This window comes from Echinops telfairi, unplaced genomic scaffold (assembly GCF_000313985.2).
Source record: "Echinops telfairi isolate 266 unplaced genomic scaffold, ASM31398v2 ScPeMD7_443;HRSCAF=831, whole genome shotgun sequence".
NCBI lineage: Eukaryota > Metazoa > Chordata > Mammalia > Afrosoricida > Tenrecidae > Echinops > Echinops telfairi.
In genome coordinates, this window is record NW_022104341.1 from 15113901 (window position 1) to 15126479 (window position 12579).

The 12579-nt window shown below is 42.1% G+C and overlaps 1 pseudogene; it reads right to left on the reverse strand.

Annotated features, from left to right (window-relative positions):
- Positions 1-669: 669 nt before the first annotated feature.
- LOC101650195 lies at positions 670-1833 on the reverse strand (annotated as a pseudogene).
- Between the last annotated feature and the right edge of the window lie 10746 nt (positions 1834-12579).

Consider the following 12579-nt stretch of genomic DNA (forward strand, 5'->3'; position numbering starts at 1 on the left):
AACAATGTGAAATGGAAGTGCAATGCTACCTCTGGCTTTTCTTTCTTTCTCTCTTTGTTTCTTTCTTTCCTTCCTTCCTTCCTTCCTTCCTTCATTCCTTCCTTCCTTCCTTCCTTCCTTCCTTCCTGTCTTTCTTTCTTTCTTTCTTCCTTTCTTCCTTTCTTTTTGCCGTTCACTGCAGCACTTTATCTGGGGCCTATTGTTCACACATAGAAACAGTAGAAAACCAAAATTTGTTGTGTCATCTCAGAGTTGAGAATTGCATACAAAGAAAAAACCATACATAACCATACATAAATTAACAGAATGCAAACCGTCTTCCCAACTCATGGAAGGAACAGCGCCAGCCAACATGAGCTAAAGAAAGGACACTTGGTCCCAAGGCTCAGATTCTTCCGCCCTGCAGGCCGCACACAGCAAGGACTGGCTGCTTCCGGTCCCCTGCTGGCCTCCGGGCGATCCTGGACCCCACAGCTCTTCCCGTAAGCACCCTGCACACACTGGCCAGGCCTCCTGCACCCCGGTTGCCGGTGCTAGAGTAGAAATCAAAGGATGTACAGGGCAGTGAACACAGACCAAGGGGGCCGTTAACGTGAATACAAGGTCGAAATCAGCAACAAGCCTGACGATCAGTGCTGCCGCTAGAGAGAACTTCGAGGACAGTTCTTTCAAAGGCTTCTTCCAGTTTCACGAGGCCAGCATGAGGGGCCGACCTGCGCTGTCATCGAGCTCATGCGACAGGTGGCAGCACCTGCGGGCAGTCTGTCTAGAAGCACTTGCGGTGGACGATGGAGGGGCCCGACTCGTCGTACTCCTGCTTGCTGATCCAAATTTGCTGAAAGGTGGACAGTGAGGCCAGAGTGGAGCCACGGATCCACACTGAATACTCGCGTTCAGAGGCCGCAATGATCTTGACCTTCCTGGTGCCGGGCGCAGCGGTCTGCGATGCCAGGGTACATGGTGGTCCCGCCGGACAGCACCGTGTTGGCGTACAGGTCCTTCCGGATGTCCACGTCACACTTCACGATGGCGTTGAAGGTGGTCTGGTCGATGCTGCAGGACTCCATGCCCAGGAAGGAGGGCTGGACGAGCGTTTGGGGCAGCGGAAGCACTCGTTGCCGATGGTGATGCCCTGGCCGTCGGGCAGCTCGTAGCTCTTCTCCAGGGACGAGGAGGAGGTGGCAGTGGCCATCTCCTGCTCAAAGTCCAGGGCGACATAGCAGAGCTTCTCCTTGATGTCTCGCACGATCTCCCGCTCGGCCGTGGTGGTGAAGCTGCAGCCCCGCTCCATCAGGATCCTCATGAGGTAGTCGGTCAGTTCGCGGCCTGCCAGGTCCAGACGCACGATGGCGTGGGGCAGGGCACAGCCCTTGTAGATGGGCACGGTGTGGGTGACACAGTCACCGGAGTCCATGACGATGCCCGTGGTGTGACCGGAGGCAGACAGGGACAGCAGGGCCTGGATGCCCCTGTACATGGCCGGGGTGCTGAAGGTCTCAAACATGATCTGGGTCAACTTCTCTCGGTTGGCCTTAGGGCTCAGGGGAGCCTCAGTCAGCAGCACTGGGTGCGGCTCGTTGTAGAAGGTGTGGTGCCAGATCTTCTCCATGTCGTCCCAGTTGGTGACGATGCAGTGCTCAATCGGGTACAGTACTTCAGTGTCAGGATGCCTCGCTTGCTCTGGGCCTCTTCGCCCACATAGCTGTCCTTCTGGCCCATTCCCACCATGACGCCCTGGTGCCGGGGACGCCGACGATGGACAGGAAGACGGCGCGGGGGCCTTGCACATACCGGAGCCATGGTCATGACCAGCGCGGCTATTTCTTCTTCCATGGCGGCCAGAGAGAAGGCGGTGTCGGAGCAGAGGAGGAGGAGAAGAAGCTGAAAGAGGTGGCGGCAGGGACTGACCGGCTTTTCTTTCTTGGTGGTAGTGAAATCCCCCTTTCCTGCTCTGGGAAAGCTCATTTGAATCCCAGCAAGATAACAAAACCGGCCAATCCCCTCCTCAGTGTTCTATAAGCCTTATTTGCAAGTAGTCCCAACCTCCCAAACGGCCATGTATCTTTTTTCATTACTATCAATCTATCTAATCTCTTTGGTGAACTCCAAGAGCCTTATATTTTCAGAAATAGAAAAACCAATCCTCAACTTGTTGTGAAATAATGGCAAGAGAAAAGAGATTAAGTCAGGAAACAAAATATTTCCTAGTTTTGAACAAAATATAGTTACAGTAATCAAAACAGCTGGTACTCCTATAACAATAGACATGTAAACCAATTGAATGCAGAAATGAACCCAAATGCCTATGGCCAGCTGTTTTTGACCCATATGCGAAGTTCATTCAGTATGAAAAGATGGTAAATAGTGCTGGAGAATGTGGATTTCCATATGCAGAAAAATGAAACAGGATCCATGCCCCAAAGCATACACAAAAGCAAATTCAAAATGGATTAAGGACCTAAATGTATAAACTAAAACCATAAAATCCTTAGTAGAAAAAGCTTTATCAAGGCTATCAGACCTACTTTTTAACAAGTAAGTATCAAGTATAATGGCAAAAACAAAAGATAGAAAAACCTTATAAAATTAATAACGACCCTCTAAAAGAATTATACATTACAATTTCACCCACTAACTATTTGGCTTAATATTTCTCTTTCCTTCACTTAGTAAAGTGGTTTCATAGATATATGAGTGCTGTTTGACAGAACAGACAGGGTTTTTGTCACACCACCATCAAGTCAGGCAAAGAAGAAGTAATCATTCCTTCCCCTGTATGTTTAATCTTTCCTTATCGTGTATTTTTAAGATTCCACCAAGAAGACTGATATCTAATAATCAGTCATTGGTTCTAAATAAACACACCTGATGACACTTTCTCAATAATACCAGTGAAAAAAGTCTTCCCTAAAGTAAAGGTAACTCTTCCAGGAAACAGAAACTTTGTTCCAAACTTAGGTTTAACTATGTTTTTAGAAACTTTCTCAATTTCTATAGAACTTCTATAGAAACTTTCTCAATTTCTTGGGCCTTATGGGTTATTTTCAAAAGTTTTTCTTGGGAGACTGAGGTTTCTAAGGGGGACCCCTTAGAGTCAGTCTACGACAGAAACATGAGGCAATGATCCACAAATATACTCCAACCATCTCCAATAAAAGGCAGTTTCATTTTTATCTACTTTTCAGCTCTTATTACCTGAAATAATTTTGTTGTTTAAAAAAAGAGGTATGAAACCCACTTATCTAGATGATCCCCAAGGTTTACATTTGTTCTTACTTTCTATTGATCTAAGATGCTGTTATTAGGTCCCTATCCACAGGGACCTTATGCAAAACAGAACAAAACCCTGCTTTGTCAAGTGCCTTGAACTCATTGATGCAGCTACTTTGCAAATCCATCTCCTTGAGGACCTCGCTCTGTTTTCCTGTCCCTCTACTTCACCAACCATATCTTTCTCCTGGCATACATCTCTCCTGACAACATTCACAAAGTATGTCAGAAGGTTTGTCCTCCTTGGCTCTAAGGAACACTCTGGCCATCTTTCTTCCCAGATAGATCATTTTGTCCTTTTAGCACCCCACGACACTTTCAACATGCTTATGCAGCACCACCATTCAAATGCATTGATTCTTCTTCTGTCTTTTTTTCTCCCCCTGACAATAGACTCATCACTTGTTCTTCTTCTGTCTTTATTCAGTGTCCAACTTTCACAAACATAGGAGGCAATGGAAAATACCTTGGCTTGGGCCAGGCGCACCTTAGTCCTTATAGTAACTTTCTTGCTTTTCAATACTCTAGAGATATTTCTAAAGAAAGGTTATGCATAGAAAGGAAATTTGATGCATGTATAGCTCAGATTAAAAGAAAAAATATTGGAGAGAAAATAGATATTAAAAATATTAGCTTACTAATTCCATTTCTGATATGAAAGTTTCTGTAGTTTCCAGAGGTTTATATATATTATTTTGAAAGCATTAACCATGTTTCATTTTTTTGTATATTGTTTAGCTAAAATCTACTAAACTGTGGATATCCCTCCTCATAATTCAAATGGAAATATAGGATTCTTTTATTTTTACATTCCTTTTCAAAATGCATTCTCTCACATGGCTTCAATTCTTTATGAATAACTTCCAAACCACATCTTGTTCAGAATGATCAGCATGCATATTTTCAATCAACTTGAAATAGCCATACCTACAACTGAACAAATTCTTCGTAAACCAGCTTTCCTAGGAGATTAAGTCTAATCTCTGAAACACAATATACACACTCATCTATCATCTTCAACAAATGAATACAAAAGCAAAGAAACAAACAAACAACTCCACTGCCATCAAGTCACTTCTGACTCACAGCAACCCAAGCTGACAGGTAGACCTGCTTCTGTGGGTTTCTGAGGCTGTAGCTCTTTGTGGGAGTAGACAGCCTCATCTTTCTCCTGCAGAGGGGTTGTGCTTAGCAGCCCAGCACATAACCACTACAACACCAAAGCTCCTCAATAAATACAAGGAATCTGCAAAAAGTTTATGGAAATGCGTACTATAAAAAATGTATAGTTTTCAAATGTTTCTGTACAAAAGAGACTGGTGCTGACTTGTTACAACTTATCTGAATAGAATCTCACTTGATACACAAAGAAGGACAGGCATCAGTGTGGAAAGAGCCTCCCTCGGAGCAAGAATTCTGCTACAATTGAAGCAAGGACAACCTTTTTCAAAAACCCTTCTTACCTAATTGAAGATGACAACAATTAACATCTGAATCAATGGCCAATGCCATAGACCTCTCGATTGGTCCAGCTATCACAGCTCTGACTGAAAACGGAAAGTTAAGCGATCTTTCGGTGCCATTGGTGCCAAACTTTTGTGCCCGGAGCAGACCTTTAAATGGATGTTTTAAACAAATGGTATCAAGATCCTGATGCATTTGTTTGGAAAATTGTAACAGGAAATGAAAAACAGTTGCCCCACTTGAACCTGAAGACAAAACAATGAAAGCAACAGTTACCAGGAGGTGGTGATGGTGACTCGAAATACAAGTGCACCGATCAACAGCAGAGATCATGGCAGCGGTATTTTTTAATTATCTGGGCATTTTACTTGTTAACTCTTTGTAGGGAGGACAAAGAGCATTAATGTTTGCTTATTATGAATGCGTTTGCGGAAAGTTATACAAAGCTTTGGTAGAAAAAGAACAGGAAAGAAAATCTCCATCATAGTGCTCCTGCTGATTTCTTTAATCCAACAAGGGCAATTTTTCAAGAACTTCAATGGGAAAACATTAGTCATGTAGTTTACTGTCCTGATTTGCCTTCTTCAGACTTCTTTTGGTTTCCTAATCTTCAAAATTTTAAGAGGCAATCAATTTCCTCCAGTTAGTAATGTAAAAGACACTATTGACCAGGTTAATGCCGCAGGCCCTGCATTTCATTGGGGATGGACTGAACCCAAAGAAGCCTCTCTGTCGTCAACTCGATTCCACCTCACACCTCACACCTCATAGAGGACAGCATAGAGCAGTCCCACGGGGGTTCCACGAGGGGAACGCTTGAGGGGCACAGAAAACCCCATCTTTCTCCTAAAGGGGCTCATGGTTTTGAATTTGTGACCTTGCTGTTAGCGGCCCAATAAGTGACCATTATGTCACCAAGGCTCCTTAGGAATGAAATAGAAGGGTGGCTTCATCATTTATAAGTGTCTTGACTTTCATGGACCATATATTGAGAAATAAAATGTATAAATTTATTTTCTTAAACCCATTTTTATGAAGTTTTTCAAGTCCCTCTATAACTAATTTTGTTCATTATGACCTTTTCTCTGCTACCCATTCTATGTTCAGTATTATGAGTTGATGAGCAGCATCTCTCTTATTTGTTTAACTTTGCCCATAATTCTAGGAGTAACGTCTTCTAAGAATCTTTCTTGGTGAGACAAGAGTCTTTGCCTGAAAGCTAAAGAAAAGTTAATGGTGCAAACCCACAGTGCCTCCTTGGGAGAAGAGACCTGGAAATCTTCTCCCATAAAGTCCAAGATTCAGAGACCTATTGGACAGTTTCCCTTTGTTGAATAGGGCAAGGAAATGGCCTCTGACTTCACAGGAGAAAAAGGCAGTTCAATTCTCTGTCTGCCCAAGGGCCAGTGCTCTGAATTGGAGGTAGCTATGCCTCCAAACTCCTCTCTTTTTACCCTACTCACATGCAAATTTCTCCTCCCAGGGCTCCCACTTCTCTGCTAGACACGAATTTGGTTTCAAGAGCCACTGAGAACTCACAGATAATACTCACAATTATGAAACTTATTAGAAAGCTTAACAGGTTTAAATCAGTGTTAGAAATGGTAAGGATACAGTTCTTTCGTCAGCAGTGCCTGTTCTCACTCATGCTTCCAGGCATATCTCACTCTGGTCCTTGGCCTCTGGCTCATACAACCTCTTTGGCAAGTGTTACAAAGTTCTCTTAGAGCTCACAAATGCCCAAAGGGACACCCCTCTGCAAGTCAGCCTTCCTCTGAAGGCACCGTTTCATGCAGAATGTGGACCAGCAGAGCCTGCTACTCTGCCTCATGGTTCCTGTTGTCCCCACTTCTCCTCCACTGGTGTCTTGTCTTTCTTGTAAGCAATGGTTACCTCTGTGCCTGCTTCTGAGATCTCTAACTTTAACCCTAGAATTGAAAAACTGGCTAATCTCCTTTCTGTTTTCATTTTCCCACTCAAACATTTTCTGGGAGTTACCAAGCCTGTGGATGGAGGACCCATACCAAGCAATGTCACTGTTACTGCACAGGGACACTGAAGTCAGAATTGCCTCAATGGCACGGGCAACAAACGAAACCTTTTGAACTGTTTCATTAGATGTGTCACTTGTTTGTTTTCTGTGTTTTCCTTTCTTTCTTTCTTTTTAGTTATTTTTTTGTACTACCATAGTCCCTTGAATTTACATCATTCACCATACTTTCACAAATAAGTATCTGTGCACTTGCCTACCTTCCATCCTAAACTTTGGATTGCTTGGAAGTAAGGCCATCATGTAGCTTTCCCTAGTACATTGTAGCCATTCCCTGGTAAACTGTAGGTGCTTTACATTCTTTGCTTTTCCAAATAGACCATTATATTTCTCTCATGGGATTACTGTCCATCTAGACCAGTGGTTCTCAACCTGTGTGTCATGACCCATTTGGGAGTTGAAAGATCTTTTCACAGGGGTTGCTCAATTCATAACAGTAGCAAAATTACAGTTATGAAGTAGCAACAAAATAATTTTATGGTTGGGAGGTCACCACAACATGAGCAACTGTATTAAAGGGTCGTGGCATTATGAAGGTTGAGAACCACTGATCTAGACACATTTAAGTATTTCAATACCTTTGTTCCTATGTCAAAACTCTCATGAAAATATAAAACACCCCCCCCCCCTTTCCCCGAAGCATTTCTCCTCCTTTTTATCCACTCACTTCTCTATCATAAGTGATAGACCATCAAACCTGAAAGCCAGAACCAGTTTCCGTTGAGCCAGTTCTGACTGATGGCTACTCTAAGTCTGTTAGAATAGAACTTTGTGCCCGAGGGATTTTAGTGACCGGTCTTCCAAAGCTCTTTGCCAGACCTTTCTTCTGATGGAAGGGAGTGAGTTTGATCACTTTTAGGCTAGCAGATGAGTGTGTTAACTCTTTGATGTAAAATCCTGCCAAAACATAGTGCTGTCTCCAGTCTCTCCCTTGAAGTCTAACATACATCCCTCCATCAGGCTTATCTCAAAACAAATGATGACATCTGTCTCTCATTATTAAATGATATGAGCTTCTGTTTCCCATTGCATCCATTTCTAGGTTCTCTCACGGACTCCATCTAACATCTACAGCATTATGTCTCATGATTCACTGACACATTTCCTCGGGTTAGTCTGGAAGCTCTCTTTGGGGTCCACTTCCAGAGCATAGCACTTCTTTTCTGTAAGTCATTGCAATGCCCCATTCTGGATGGTTCTCTTTCTGCTCCTCTCTCCGAAATGCTTTTGGATCTGGGGTTGCACGAGATAGACAAACCTGTAAGAAATCATGTACTTTTTGTCTGCAAAGGAGTAGGTAGTGATTTGGATGAAAATTTCAGGGAAAAATTAGTCCATATGTTTATAAACAAACATAAAGAGACATAAAACTCTGCCCTTGACCTCATGATCTAATTAATTATTTTCTCAAATATCTGTGAGCTATTTTGCTAGAGCAAATTTCTGTGAGAAGCTAAGTAGTAATGCTGCAATGTTCTTAAACACACCCCATCTTTGAACTCTTAGTTCCCCACATCAATTCACATCGGTTATATTACTCCGAAGAAATGATTTCCAGTGGTTCAAAGAAAAAGAGGGAAAGTCTCCACGAATGAATCCCCAAAGGAAACGGGAGTCCACCTTATCGTATAAACAAGTTTGCACTATACCGAAGCTCTTCCTTGGAGACCTTTATCTCGACTGAAACACCTTGTGTTCAGTGAAAGATTCTTGAAATCCTAATAGTTCAGATCCACCATAAAAAGAGAAGCTAGTTCGGATCATAGTGTGCAAACACAAAAGGAAATAAAGAAGCAAACAATGGCAGGAGATAAAGCTTTCACCGGCAATTAAAAGGTTAGGTTATACACTGTTGATTCCGAACTAAGGCAACTCATTCAACAGTATTTATATTATTTCTGAAAATGACTAGATGCATCTATGAAATAGCTGGTACTACATAATGTAGACATGAAAATTAGCATAAAGCAATTTAGGACCTACTTTCATGGGCCTTACAGTCTTGTGCCTTAAATATGAGCCAGAAGCAGACATTGGTAACAGATGAGAAGATCTACACCCTACAGAAGTCATCAGTGCAGGTTAAATTTCTCTACTTGTCACTGTGGTAAATGATTGCGGATCAGTCTGATCTGCAGGATTCAGTTTCATATCACTTAATCGGCCTGTTTTCTCTCATTTTCATACACTGTCATGTAGAAAAGAGGCTTGATCAAGGTTAAAATTAGGACTATTTTGCTTCTATATTAATCTGTTATACTTAAATTTTGTGCCTGGAATATGTTTCTCAAATTGTTAACTAGAATGAGTGAGTGAATGAATGAATGAATGGGTAAATGAATGAGTCAATGAAGCAATTTTTATAAAAAATTCAACAATCATATTAAAGTCACACCTCCAGCAACTAAAAATGATCAGTGTTTATTTACACATTAACAGTTAAGAAATCCGTTGCACACAGTTCTGAAATGTCGAAGTGCAAATAAGAGTGTCAGCCACGGTGACTCCTGAGAGCCCTGAGCAAACCCTGGTCCCAGCCTCTCTCCTGGTTTGTGGGGACTCTGGGCAGCACTCAGCTACGACTGCAGCATCACTGGGGATCCTCCCTCTGCTTTTCTATCTCAGCAGATCTTCCACTTTTATAAGGACACAAATCCTTATGTAGGATTAGGATGCATCCTGTCACAGCATGACTTCATAAGTAACATCTAAAAAATAAAATTGCTTACTTCCAAACAAGAGCATATCCACTGGTACCGAGGTTAGAATGTCACATATGTTTGGAGGCGCGGTACAACAGATAACATGGATTAGAAGAAACCCCTAGTCGACCTGCTCTTTCAGGTCTGGTTTTGTTGTTTTTGTTGTTTCCTACTTGACACGTGGCCACAGTGTCATAGACTTTCTACAACGATTGCTGCAAGAACTATACTAGCACTAGTACTGCTACTACTGTTACTACGGATGCACAGAGGAGAAGATTGATGGTGACATCTATTTACACTTCTGTAGTCAGGTTAAAATAATTGACATTCTTCATTTTTTTATCTCTCAAATCTAATAATTCAAAACAGTATTTTTGTAGAGTAGGGTTACATTTTTTCTCTGTTCTTTAATAATAGCCGCAGAGCTTTAGGTTAAAAAATATATAAATTACTGAGAAAGTCACTTGATTTCTTGTAAGAACTGAGTGTAGCTGTAATTTTTTCCTTTGTCAGAATTTTAATGTTACACTTTTATAGCTTAGCTGTTTAGCCCTTCTGTTCTTATAGCTGGCAGGCAATTGGAACTTCCGTACTTTTCCCTAAGAGAGCTAGAGATTCACAATAGAAAGTCAGCATTTCCCTAAAAATCATCCACATCTGTTGCAGTTGTAAGTAACTTGCCTTTAGAGTTTCCCCAGAATATTCTACTGAGTTTTGTCTCCACACACTGTTTCAGTGGGGGCTGGGGGGGCAGAAGGCTTACAAGAGTGATGTAATGGTCTAAGGGAACAGTAAAGAAGGAATAAAGTTTACAGAATGGTCTGATAGAGGCATTGATTCTGATTAAACTAGATGCAGTGGGTCATTTGTCCATGTTCCCCCAGAGTGCTAAGTTGTGGTTTCCCTCAATGTCACAGAAGTGTCATAGTATAAAAAGGAGGAAATAAAAAAGAAAGGCTAATTTTTGACAGGTTATCCTGTATAATTAAATGCCATGCCACTTTTATAGGCTTCCTAAATTTTTCAACCAAAACATATAAATGTTATCACAGTACATTTTCCTGTGCTATAACTTAGACGCTCAGAGCCACTGCAGTTGCAAATTCTCCTTTCAACAGCATCTTACAGATGTTCAATGGGCCGGACCACAGAATTAAACCCTCTGAAGAATCAGGCTGTAATTTGTTTCCCCAACAGAGAGACCTATTTCTACCTCTCTTGTCCTTATCAAGCAGACTGGGTTAAGATGATTTCACTTTCATTGAATGTCATCTACCAACTAAGTAGTACTGAATCCCTCATTCATCAAAGCCTAAGATGCTCACCTGCATAAAACATAGATTCGCTAAGCATAAGAAATGACCATGAAACAAGAATTTACAGTTCTTTGTATAGCATATTAATCAATGCCATAATAAAAAGTAGAGATGTACAAGACTATCTACACAAATAATGGAGACATGGAGAGTAAAAATAAACAGGTAAAATAGATGGTGATTTATGTTTATCCTTCCTTTCCTATGATGCACTCAAAATGGGACCTTTCTGAGATTAAAGCTCCCCTCCTCCATTAGCTCTGCATGCATTGGGCAGAAATGAAAAAGAAGCCCTGAATTCTGTGCCGTTGGTCCGATGCTCTGTTTCCTCATCCCACACTCAGGATTCACAGTCTGTAATCACCATGTCAACCTCACTGAGGTCTAGGAACTTATGACCACTGGATAAGGCTTCAATCCTTGATGACATTGAACATTCCACTTCAGACTGCTCACTTCTACTCAGAATGTCTTTAACCTTTGGGATTTAAAATCAGTCATAAGCAAAATCTCCTACCTTTCTTCACTTTCTTGGTCTGACTGAAACATGCCAATGCCATAGGTTTAAGCCTTATCTAGCCCGGTATCATGGAGAGGTGTGAGAGGATTTGCTGTTGGGTTTTGTATTGGTCTATGAGCTCCATCCCTCGTTGTTCCTGTCTTAATTGGTCTGGGATGCAGCCCAATAGAAATATTGCTTTTAAGATTTCTGATATTCTAGGGCATAAAACTTCTGCTGACTTGAATGACAAGAAGATTGTTCAAGAAGCACAGGGCTTCAGAGTCCAAAAGAGGACTGTTTCCTAACCAATCGCATGCACATGACCCCAGAATTCAGTCGGGGGCCTCTCTGTTCTCTATGACCCATTCTCTTTCCCTTGGACCTTGCATTGCTTCCCATCCGATTCAAACCTCTTGCCAGCAGGCTTCACTATCAACTACAGATCTTTGTAAAATATCAATAGGCCTACCTAGTTCTTTTCCTAATTTTGTGCACTGCCACACCACCATTCTCTCCAACTGTTGATGGCCTTCTAATGTGACACAGTTGGTACCAAGTTTATTTCAAGTCCTGGTGGTCCCATGTGTATCAGAGTAGAATTGTGCTCCCCAGGACTTTCAGTGACTGAATGTTTAGAAGTGGATCACCACAACTTTCTTCCAAGTCACTTCTAGATTAATTTGAATTTTCATTATTCTGGCTAGCGGCAAAATGTGTGACCCAGCTAGCCACAAAGCCCCACTCAGAGACTCCCTTCAATACTAAAAAAGAAAAATAAAGTCATTGTTGTTGAGTAGGCTCTGGAGGAGAGTGGAACTGCCCCATAAGGTTTACAGGATGATTGCCCCAGCTTTCCCCACCAGAATGGCAGGCAGGTTCAGATCACCATCCTCTGAGTTAACAGCCAAGTGTTTAAATTGTGGTGCTATCAGCACTTCTTGATACCTAAAAAGCAGACATAGAACCTCTTGCCTTGGGTCAAATGCTGGCTCAGAGTGACTGGTAGGACAGAGTAGAACTAGCCCAGAAGTCTTCAGTCCTTCTCCCACTGAGCAGTTGATGGGTTCAAACCACCAAATTTTTGAGTAGCAGCCCAGTGCTCAATGACTGCTTCACTAGCACATCTCTCCACCAGTTCTCCAGAGGGAAAAAAAATCAAACCAACCCTCGCTGTCATCTTGTTGAGTCAATTCTGACTCAGAGAACCTCTCAAATCCTTGGTTTCTTCCTTCCCTGGAACTAGACTGCCTATCGCCTCAGTCTCAGGGGATC